Raw genomic sequence first — 12,260 nt, forward strand, 5'->3', positions numbered from 1 at the left:
CTTCAAATATATTTCCTGCCCTTTGTCTCTTGTATTATTTTCCAGGACTCCACTGAGCATTTGCTGGTCAGCTCCATGGTGCAGCATGGTTTCTAAATTTCCTCCCTCAGTCCTTTCTGTTCTTCAGCTTGGACTGTCCCTATTGCTCTCTCTCTACATTCACTGATTTATTCTTCTCTCTTCTGTCCACTCACATCTGCTTTAAATTTATCTCATGACATTTTTATTTTAATTACTTTACTTTTAATTCCAGAGATTTTATTTTGTTTGCTTGTATAGTTTATCTTTATTAATATTGTATATTTAATGAATAATTATTGGCATACTTTTATTTTATATATATAGCTTCCTTTGGTTCCCTCAACATATTTATAATGACTTTTTCAATGACTTCTCAAACTCTCTGCTAAACTCTTCACCAGTGATATTTCTAGTTATTGGTTTGTTTGTTTTTTATTTTTTAAGGGAATATTTTCCTATTACTTTTTCTTTGATGTCTCATTATTTTTTGCTGAAAACTGGAAATTATAGGTAATCTGTTGCTTCAACCCTAGATTCTAATCAATGTTTCTTTTTTTTTTTTTTGGTGTTTGGGATAATTCAATAGAGTATGTCTTCCCCAAACTGAATAGCCATTTAAGGCTCTGTTCCAGTTATATTTTTATTATTTTTCCTTTAATTTTATTTTTTACCCTGGATTCCTAGCGGTTCCTCTTGGGGGGACATATTTAGTAGTCACCCAATGATTGATCCTTAAAATTATTGAGCAAGTAAAAGTAAAAACTTTACTCTTTGCTGCTAGATCCATACATGGTTTAGAAACACATTCAAAGTTCAGTACTATACAATTCTTTTACAGTCTTCAATCCCTGTACAATCAAAGCCTCATAGTAAGCCAGAGACAAAGAAATAACTAAAGCTCTCTCTGGTCTTCCTTTGTTTGCACGAATCCTTGCATAAGTGCACAACATTCCAGACCATCATGGTTATGGGAAAGCTTATCAAGACCCATTATGCTGTCTGGTTCTCAAGTTCTGTTAAAATTTATGGCTGGTCCACTCATGTGCTACTTGCTTTAACCTGTAGCATGGCATTAGAGTAGGGATGATGTTGGCCTTTCCATAGTATTTACTATTCATTCTGGATTGCTTCTCTATTGTTGTCAACAGTGGGTCCTCGCATGCAGGCTCTTTGGCAGGCAACAAAGATGCATGTCCTGGTGGCTTGCCTTGTCCTCCATGCAATGGAGCTGTATTTGGGGAGATGGTGGACCCTCCTTAGGCTAACCACCAGTATTCTACTATTCTTACAGAAATTCAAGATTTCTTGAATAAACATTTCTTAATTTGTTGCATGCCTTTGGTCAATTTCCAGAATCCTAATGTAGTTGTTTTTGACAATTTTGCCCATTTTTATCACTGTTTTTCAGGGAGAAGTTTTACTGAGTTCCTTGCCCCCCTCATTCCAGAAGTTTTCCCTATTCATTTATTTAAAATGTACCTTGCCTTTCTTAAGCCCCTAGCACATAGTGCTCTGGACACAGGAATTATTCTATTCTATTTGAATTAAATGTAGATGTTTGGTTGCATTCATAACAGGGCATTGGTCCATTTGTATTTAATTCTAAAAACATTTTTTTTCTTGTTTATCACTCCCTTTCCTGAATCCTTTTCATAAACTACTATTACAGAATACACTCTTGATTCCTTTCCCAGTTACTCTTGTTATTTCTTTCTTCCTCCTTAGTTGGTTCATTCACTGTCTGTCTTTAATATGTTGGGATTTTTTTAAAGACTTCATTTCATGCCCTCTTCTTTTCTCACTTGATACTATTTCTCTGGAAGACTTCATTCACAAACTGGGCTTCAGTTGGCTCCCTTTCACTGCAGGTAATACTAAAGTCCAGACCAGGTCTCTGAGCTCCATGCCTTCAATTTTTTAAGTCTAATTGACACCACCTTTCCGATGCCACAAATGTACCTCACACTCAATATATCCAAGTCCAAATGCACGTTCTTCCTACCAGAATGGTCCTCTTCAAGCATTTCCTATTTCATGGAATGGCATCACAACCTATCCCCTTGGGCCCCTGCACAGTACAAGGGCTATTCTTGCAATTGTGTTTATTTGTGATTCCACATTGTGGTCATCACAGCAGTAGCTTTAATTGATGTTTTTAATTCTACCTTCAGAGTTTATGATTTATTGTACAAACTTTCTGAAAAAAATATTAATGTGGCTTCCCAAAATGTATAGTGGTAAGCCCTTTCTTTTTGAAAACAAAAAAACAAACAAACAAACAAACAGCATTTTGGTGTTATTGCATAATGAAAATAAGTGTACAGCTGCTGTTATACCGTACCAATAAAATGATATAAAACTTAATACAATATTATTTAAAAAGCATGGGTTTGGGCTATGATATTAAAAATATTGTATTGAAGCAATATTTTCCTATATAGAGGAGTCAACATTTCCAACTATTTCAGGATAGCATTATGTCCCCTTCTCGACCAAAGTATCTATGAGACATGTAGCTGTGTGGAGAGGTTCCAAAAGATGTCAGTGATAATTAGTAAGAGGTGAAAAGAATAATGCCTGTGCTGAGCAGATGAATTGCTGGAGAAGTACAAAAGGGGCTTTACAACATTATTGTTGTGTCAAAGTTTATTCCATTGGCTCAAAATCCTCTTCAGGGTAACCATAAGGATATTGGTGAAGGATGGAGAAAATGTCATCATTACAGTTACACCGATGAAAAAAATATTGAGGTTCAGGGGGTCTGGCTTTCACAGAGCTATTGTGAAGGAGAATTTTCTGCTTCTAAATGTTTGCTTTTTTTACTCTAATAGCAATCACATAGACAGTTGCTACCCTCATTTGGCCAGTGTGGAAGGCTGGCAAATTTTACAAATTATACATAAAATGGACAGAATTGAGAGAAAATTTAACTTTGTTACTCGTTAATTTACACTAGTAAATTAATTCAGTTAAATGGGTTTTAATGAGCCTATGTTCTAAACCTAAGTCTGTCCCAGGAATTAAGTTGCAGATGGTCAAGTGTTTTTGACATAACTCTTGATCTTCTAGGATGAGGCAAATCCTTAAGTAAAGCACACTTACCTAATTTTAACAAATATTTTCTACCTTTTCAGAAACATGCATTCTTTGTGTTTCATTAACAGTTCAGAAAGAAATAAACAAGAATCAAGCAAACTTTTAAAGAAATACATCTCTAAACATCCATTCTTCATTGGCTATCAGAATGGACAAAAACATGGAGTGTTTTAGTTTAAAGCAATGGTGACACTCTAATTATATATGAGGAAAATATGGCTTATAAATGTTTATCACTCCAAAGCATGTTATTGAATGTATTTTAAGGAAAAAAAATCTGAGGGAATATATGCTTATTCCTACCTGGATGCATGGAGACAGAATCTGAATTAAATTAAAAAGGTTGTCATTAGGCTTAAAAAAAAACGCCACTTGTTTCTTTTTTTATCTTTTTTACCCTCTTACTTTCACATATTCTCCCCCAAGGAAGTGGGTGGTTGGTTATCCTTTCACTGTAGCCTATAAAGGGCCTTCTGTCGCCTACCGTCCCAAGATAACAAACGTGTTTGGTGGAAGAAGACCAACACATTTCGGGACTGGAAAATGAAAAAGGACTCTTGATTTCGTGCCATTTCAAGTGATTCATTTTACTCAGGAGGTCTCTCTTATTGGCCTGGGAGTCTACTTTGCCCAGTGTGCCAAGATGGCTTGGCTGCCAAAGGACCTTAGAAGTGCCAGACTCACACTGATCCAAAAACAACTATCAAATCAATAGCCTCTCAGCTTCTGGCAATGGCTGCACGCACTCAGCACCACCTGGGAATTTTAATTCTGGGTGATTAACAAATAGGGGGTGGAATAACAAGGAATAACACAATATTTGGCATAAGAATAGAAAACAAGTTAAATAATGACTATAAATTATACCAAAATTAAATAAATGGAATAAATAAATTACTATTTGTCGAGTAATATGATGGTTGTTATCACGTGACTTATGTCATGTAATCATATCAACTGCTGTAAGAAAATTCTTACTTTTTAAAGATGAAAAATAAGCCTAGATTTGTAAATAATTTGCTTAATAATGTATATTAGGTGATTGTCAAATTTTCATTATGTAAGTAAATAAAGGTATAAATATATGTTTTGAGTGCCAAAACTAAGAGCAGAACCTAGTACTTAAAAATGGAAATATAATTTTCTTTCCAACTCACCATTCATTTCAATGTATAATTAAGATAAAAATAATTTTATAATTTAAAAAACTTCAGATCTATACAATTATAATAAAAATAACTACCCAGAATTATTTTATTTCATTATTTAATGTTTGAAAACAGTTTAAACTTACTTCCCTTTGTTATTCAGTTGCTGGCTCAATTTTTATTTTAGCATATTTTTCAACTTATGTTAATATAATTCATTCTTCCTCAAGATTGATTATGCAATAAGTAAAAAAAAGTTAAAAGTAAAAAAAAAAAAAAAAGGTTGATTATGTATAAGTTTACCCAGCAGTGACTACAAAATATTCCCCCCCCCCCCCCAAATTATCATGGCTTCAATCTCAATGTAAAGGACACACTAATCTAAAATTCTGACCTTTTCCTGATTCCTAAGACTGAGCATGGCTGTTTGGCTACTTCATCATCACTAGTAACACAGCAAGCATAAAACATAACTCAAAACTCCTCTATTTTCTTTTTATTTCATCCTTACCCAAGGAAATGTTTTTCACTGATTCTAGAGAGAGAACAAATGAGACGGAGGGAGAGAGAGAGGGGAACACTGACGTGAGAGAGAAGCATGGATGGGTTGCCTCCCGTATGTGCCCCAACCAGTGATCGAACCAGCAACCTGGGTATGTGCCCTGACTGGAAGTCAAACCTGTGACCCTTCGGTGCATGGGGGCCACACTCTAACCAACTGAGCCACACAGGCCAGGGCATAACTCTTTTTCTTAAAGAGCCTCTTTTCTTTGTCTTCCTTCTTATAAGAAAATCCAATAACCTTGACTGAAAATAATAAACTATAAGATTGAAAGTTTTCTTGGTGGGTAGAACTGGCTGGTAGGGAGTTACAGGAATGTGAATTCATGAATACACTGCCTCAGACAACAGATGAAGTCAGAGGTCAGACTAGTGGAACTGTCAGAGTAAGAGCAGAGAGGTTTGAGGGGATTAGGGTGACCCCAACAAAGGGGAGAGGGTGGAGGTGAGCAGAAATGTTTTAAATAGGTAGAGAATAAAGACAATCTACATGTAATCAATTCTCAGTTGCTTAAGATAGGTCCTGATTTAATTCAGTTCAAAAGAATACAGTCTTCATTTTTATGGTATTTGTTTTATGAATAAATCTTAATGTGGCCAAATTTTATAAGATTGTATAAATGCTAGAAGAAAACGGATAGCTATCACTATTTTTGTTAATAACTTCTTTACCTTTAAATAAAAAGCATGGCTTTCTGAAAAGTTCCAAGAGGACAGGAGTGGAAAGTATTCAAAATTTTCAATGATCAAGGGTCATCACCCAGCTAATGACAGAGTAGCACTCAAGTGATTTCTCAGGAATCATAAAAGGCTACTGGGCCTTGAAATCTAATATTTTTATGAAAGAAAATTAAGTGAAAGATTAATTTTCTGATGAAATTCACCCCCAATCTATAGATTTCTTGAAGGGAAGGTACATACCATTAGAGCCAAAAGGAACCAGCAGTAGGTTTGCTTCAGATCAAGATCAGCTGGTGACACAGGCCATGGGAAGGCCACTTTTAAGCATAACTATATAGTGAGAAATAGGAAATAAGAATCTATACATAACTCCAGTAGTAGAAAGACCCCTGCATTCTGAAAGAACCCTGTTTTCTCCTTACCCTAATGAGTTAATAGTCAAAAGCCTCAGTTACTTGGTTCTTTGGACCTGGCTTGCTTCTGCTTTCTGTAAAACAACACAGAACTTGAAAAGCTGTGTAGATCTTATCTATTATAATGTTTGCATTGCCTGTTTGTTTGTTTGGTAGTGAACGAAAGTATATCCACATAGGCAAAGATTTTTGTTTGGCCAGGCTTAGCTTGACACATTGTGAGTTTATCAATTAATTATTCTGTATTTTAAATATGAAAGCTGAAAATGTTTGTGCTTTTTTCTTGATTTAATAGAATATTATTCTAAAATATGTCCAAATCTCAGTTTCTTGATTTATAATGTAACCTGGTTGAATTACTGGATCATTTATTTGGCCACATTTTACTTTTTAAAAAGCATAATTAAAAAGTATTAAAATATAAAAAATATTTAAAAAGTACCTGCCAGATGACACCTCTGGTCATTCTGTCTATATGCTGTATTTTATTTATTAACCTAGTTCCATAAGCAGTTAAATTCAATTCATTAAATTCAACAAGTATTATGGTGTTGCTCTGCACGAGCATTGTCCAAGGTGCAGAAGATACACAAATACATAAGGTCTCCATCTGTTCCTCAAAGACATGTTATTGAAGAAATTATTAAAGATGTTATGATAGAAGGATCACTATGAAGGCATAATATAAGTAGCTTCCAAATAATTTGTTGTTTATAAATTTAATTTTAGTATGAAATTTAGAGTTAGGCAATCATTTTTGTTTCAGAAGTAAAACATATTCATTGACCAGTCTCCTACTGTGATTTGAATGGCAGCTTAGTTTTACAAGCAGAGCAAAGTTAGGACAAGAAGTTTATGCGGTCATGTAAGAAATCTATACATTTGAAAGATTAGTGTCATGTCTAAGGCTTTTCTTTACTTGAACTGCACAGGACTTAAGTTGTACCTCAGGTTCACTTTTCCACTTGGAAAGTTCAGATATTGGAATTATGTCTTCAAATGAAACTTTTCTTTTCTCTTAAAGTTAATAGAATTAACTTTAATGTGCACATCAGAGGAAAGATGATGATGATTTCATTGATGTTCAGGTCAGAAACCACTCCAAAGCTGTGATACAATGGCCTGAATGTCAATATTAATTCACCATTGAATTCTCTTGAGGCCAGTAACAGAGGAAATAAAAACATAAATTTATACATAGTCCCTAATATATAAATTCTCACTAAATATTAATGCTAATACAGGTCATAGTTAGAATGCCACTATTTGTTTTAAAGGGTCAAAATACCTAGCCTTTCAGCAGCAAGTTATGAATATAAAACTTATATAAGGGAAGTCAGTAATATATTTTTCTCATAACTCTACTTGAATAGCAATAATAAATTATAAAATTTAATGTGATTCCAATTCATTTGCTCATTAATTTTACAAAGAAAATTATTAAAATAAGCTGGCTTTTTTCCATTGGTAAAGTCTCTCTTGAGTCTCCCCTTTCTATAAGTGATTTTGTATATGTTCAGGTAGAGAAATCAAATATTACCACATTGTTTGCAGGTAGTTTTTATCACGCGCTCTACTACCAGTCAATGTAAAACGTATAAATACGTTTCCACATACAATGTGTTACTAAAGAAATATGTCAGGATTATTTTGAGGATAAAAATGTCATGGGCCAAATGCTGTTGCCCTTAGGAACTCCACTTATAAATGTCATTAAGGAATCTCGAAAGAAGAATTTCTTGTGAATAGACAAGTTACCACAAATGCAAATAAAATATACTTATCTGCTCGCAAAAAACAATGCATGGAAGGAAACACGATTCCTCAAATGACAAATCTACAATATTTTTATCTGTCCATTCCCCAGAGCTGTTGTGTAGTTTACTGGTGTTTCTGTAAATGGAAATGTACTTTCAAATTTTTTTTCCCCCAATTGGTCTAAATTCTGTATTTTTTTTTTTAGTTTTCATTCATTTCTAAGCTGTAGTTTTATTTTATCATATATATTCTAATGTGCAAAAGCATTTTAAAAAACTATGTAGTTTAGCCTTTCATTCCCTGTAGAACATAATAGTGCCACTATTTCAATTTAGGCTTTTTTGCATAAGATGTGTGCTCTGCAGAACTGACTGGCCAATGATTTCATTGTGTTGCATAGCTCACCATACTTGTAGAACACATTTGCTGCTTTACAACAACTTTACTTCAGCATATTTATAAAAAGCCAAAAACAACTTTCTATACTTCTACTCATAGCAAATACATGTTCAAATGTCCATGAAATTCAATATAAATCAGTTCTACTTGAGTGAAAACTGTTTCACAAGCCAGCAAATCCCAGAAAATCCTAGTATCTGTTCTGATCATATGTATTCTACTGATATAATTCATCCACTATGACTGCTGCCACACTTTTGTAACAATGTATTCAGTTGTGGAACTGCTGAGAAGACATTTTATGTTTCTATATAATTAGGGGTTTCTGATTGTATTTTTTAATGTATATGTTTCTGAATATATACACTAATATATACTTATATATTAGAATATAAGCATAATCATCTCTAAATTTCTCATCCACAAGGTGGGATTTGTCAAAATATTTTGTGTAAATCCACCACCTACCTCCACTAATAACCCAAGGAGGCCCTAATAAGTACTTCCAAGGTAAGAAAGGCAATTCATAATCCTAGGAATGAGTATGTTCTTAGTATAGATGTTCCTATTATTAGAGCCTTTCTCTAAAATTTAATAGAAACTTTAGTGGATGCTTTCTCTATGTATGTGTACAAGATTTTTATTGAAGAAAGCTCCACAAAAGCAGATCTTTTAAAAAGTAAAGAGAAATTTTAATCATTTGTCAAAATATAGAAAATCTAAAGTAATTATTAATAAACAATTTGGAGGTTCGCCTTCAGCCATTTGATAGATCATAAAAGTCAAGAATCTAATTGAAAAATGAACAGTAACCTCCTAGCTATATATAATATATAGTTTTATGTTTTATAACTTCTGCTCTACTTACAGACTCGAAGGATAAAGAGAATTTGCACAAAAATCCTGCATCATTTTGTTAACTATGCTGTCTTAGGCAAGTTACTTTATCTTATAGGTTTATTTGCTCATATGTTAAATATGGATAAAACTGTGTGAACTACGTAACACGATCAGAAGAAGATAAAATGCATACAGCATGTCTGGTAATTAGAAAACTTTCCATAAACATTTAATACTGAAATAGGAATGTCAATGCTCCAGCAGTCATTCCCACGTCATCTTACCTTTCCCCTTGCTAATCAAACCTCAAGGATAAATTGAAATTCATCATAGCCACGCATGGATTTCCATCCTATTTTTGCTATATGTTCATTTCGCGTTGTGCATGTGAGCTAGTTTGGCCACTGGAATATTAAAAAAAAAAAAAAGTAGTTTGATTCTAAGGACATTGTTCCTCCTGACAAAAAGGGAAAGTAAAGTAAAAGGACCTATGCTTTCCTGACTATGGACAAGGCTGTGTGAGGACTTGATGCCAGGCACTGCTCCTTCTTCTTGGGAGAGTCATCACTGGCACACTGAAGGTAGAGCCTAAATCTAAAAAGGGCCAAAGTCACTTCCAATCAAGATGGTAGCACAGGTAAATGCCGTACTTAGAACCTACCATAACCACATCAAAAGTACAACTGAACTACAGAACCACCATCATGCAGAACTGCCTGAAATCTATCTGAACCGAAGCACTATAACTAAGGATATAAAGAAGAAGCCATATCTAGACTGGTAGGAGGTATGGAGACACAGAATGGGCTGTTCCCACACCCACATGAGGCAGATAAAAATCAGAAGAGATATCTCAGCTGCAAAGCTACCCCTTGAGAAGGCAGGGGTCCCAACCCCACACCATAACCCCTAGCCCAGGAAGAGAAGTTCCTATAATTTTGGGCTGTAAAAACCAGCAGAGATTGTGGCTGAGTGAGACACAGGACTCTGGGAGTCCCAGGCATTCATCTTAAAGGGCCTGCACTGACTTACTTGGACTCACTCTCTCTGAGCTACAGACCTAGAGCAGCAACTTGAAAGGTGCCAGGGACATATGGGGAAGAAGAGAATTGTCTGGCTTCAGATGAGGGCTAGAGAGGGAGCTTTCCCCCAGACAGAAATGTGGACAGAAGCTTTCCCCCAATGCTTTGTTGAGCCATGCTCCCACAGGCCCTGAAGGTGGGAAGGTGGGTGCCATGTCTGAGTCTCCATCAACCTCGCTAACACTGTTCACTCTGCCCTGGTGATTCCCTGAGACCCCACCCCACCACACAACTTGTAGCTTTGCCATACAAATTACCTCTGTTGGTTCATGCTTTGGACTTTTCCTTGCAGCCAATCAGCCTGGAGGTCAATCCCTACAAGTGACATGCCAAGAACAATCAAGGTTCAGCTACAACAGGACAGTGCACAGAGCCCACACAAGTTGGCAACTCTACCTGATACATAGAAACAAACACAGGGAAGCAGCCAAAATGAGGAGACAATGACACAGGTCCCAAATGAAAAAACAGGAAAAATCTCCAGAAAAATAACTAAGTGAAATAGAGGCAAACAAACTACCAGATACAGAGTACAAAACAATGGTTACAAGAATGCTCAGTGAACTTAGTGAGAAGTTCAACAGCATGAAAATGGACATGGAAACCATAAAAAAAGTCAGAAATAAAGAATACACTAACTGAAATGAAAGCTACAGTATAGAAGCAGAAGATCAAAATAGCAATTTGGCAGATAAGAAAGCAGAACACATCCAATCAGAACAGCAAAAAGAAAAAGGAATCCAAAAAAAATGAGGCTAGTATAAGGAGCCTCTGGGACAATTTCAAGCATACCAACATTCACATCATGGGGTTGGGGGGGGGGGGGGCGGAAGCAGAAGGAAGAGAGAGAGAAATAAATTGAAAACCTATTTGAAAAAATAGTGAAGAAAGGAAATAGACCTACAAGTCCAAGGAGTACAGAAGTTCCCAAACAAGATGAACCCAAAGAGAACCAAACCAGGACAAAATTGTAATTCAAAGTGGAACACATTTCAGTCATCCTCATATATATTTTTTAAGCCCTGACAGGATACAATACTTTCAAAGAGTAGAACCCCAAGTGTCTATTATATTAAAGTTTAGAAGAAGTTTGTCTTCAGATCTGTTTTGGGACAAGCTAATCTTGGAAATGTTCTCCTAAAGAAATTCCTCATGAGACAAACTGACCTCTGCTCTTGACTCTGCTAGATCTTGACCTAGAAGTCTTCTTTGTAATCTATCTCCAACAGGGTTGCACAATTCTCTGAACATTAAAATATATGCTTAGAAGCGTCCACTGTAGAAATCCAAACAAATGCAAAATGTCCTCAGATTGGTGATTCCATTCAATGTCTGCCTTCCAAGACACTCCACAGAAATTTTAATTGCTTTGTGAATATTCCTTAACTTGGTATCAGTGTTCCACCTAGAAACTTTAGGCCAACAAAATTCTTCATTCATCCTTGCTTAATTCTAAAATATTTAGACCCTTTATTTATTTTATCCATTTCCTACAACCCTAGGTTAACTTTATTTTCCTTCCACCTGCTTCTCTCTCTCGTAAATGTTATAATAGTGATCTTTGGAAATTTTGTTCTAGAAAATACAGACTTCCATACTTTATATATGGAATGTTTTCCTTGAACTTTGCATCCATTGCTTTGTTTTACCTGAAACTGGGCCTTCCCATAAGTATTCCATATCACTAGGGCCCAGGTCTGGCTTCATGGCATGTGACCTGTACACTGCAAAGAGCTCAATCCTCAATACTCAGTGCTATTACCTCTGACCTTATTATTATTTTTTAATGTGAAGTTTGAGGTGCAATGGGTGTAAATGTAGACAGAGGAGATAAGTGCAAGATAGATATCTGCTATTTTTCCTGTCAACTCACTTGTGCATAGCCTTTGTAATTCACCAGGAACACCAAATTCAAATGGACTCATGCCCTCTGGGAGTTCAGCGGCACTGAAATGGGTACAGATTAGCAAGTATGTCTTCCACTGACTAAGCAGGGGCACTGATGATTCCAGGGCACCCAAAAGTCCACTCTTTATATCAGAAGCAGAACTTGCTTTGAATGCAGAAAGAAGACAATAACATTTAAACCAAAGACATTCAAAGACACCAGTGGCATTCAAACGCACATATGATCAAATAATTCTATCATATTTTCTTTGTATTTATGTTACTGACCTGTATTATCCAACTATTTATGTTGAAAATGAAGACATAAGAGACAGAAAGAGAGCCAACCCATTGTTCCTTGTCTTTTAGTCATT

Source organism: Miniopterus schreibersii (genome assembly GCF_964146895.1).
Source record: "Miniopterus schreibersii genome assembly, chromosome: 10".
NCBI classification, from domain to species: Eukaryota; Metazoa; Chordata; class Mammalia; order Chiroptera; family Miniopteridae; genus Miniopterus; species Miniopterus schreibersii.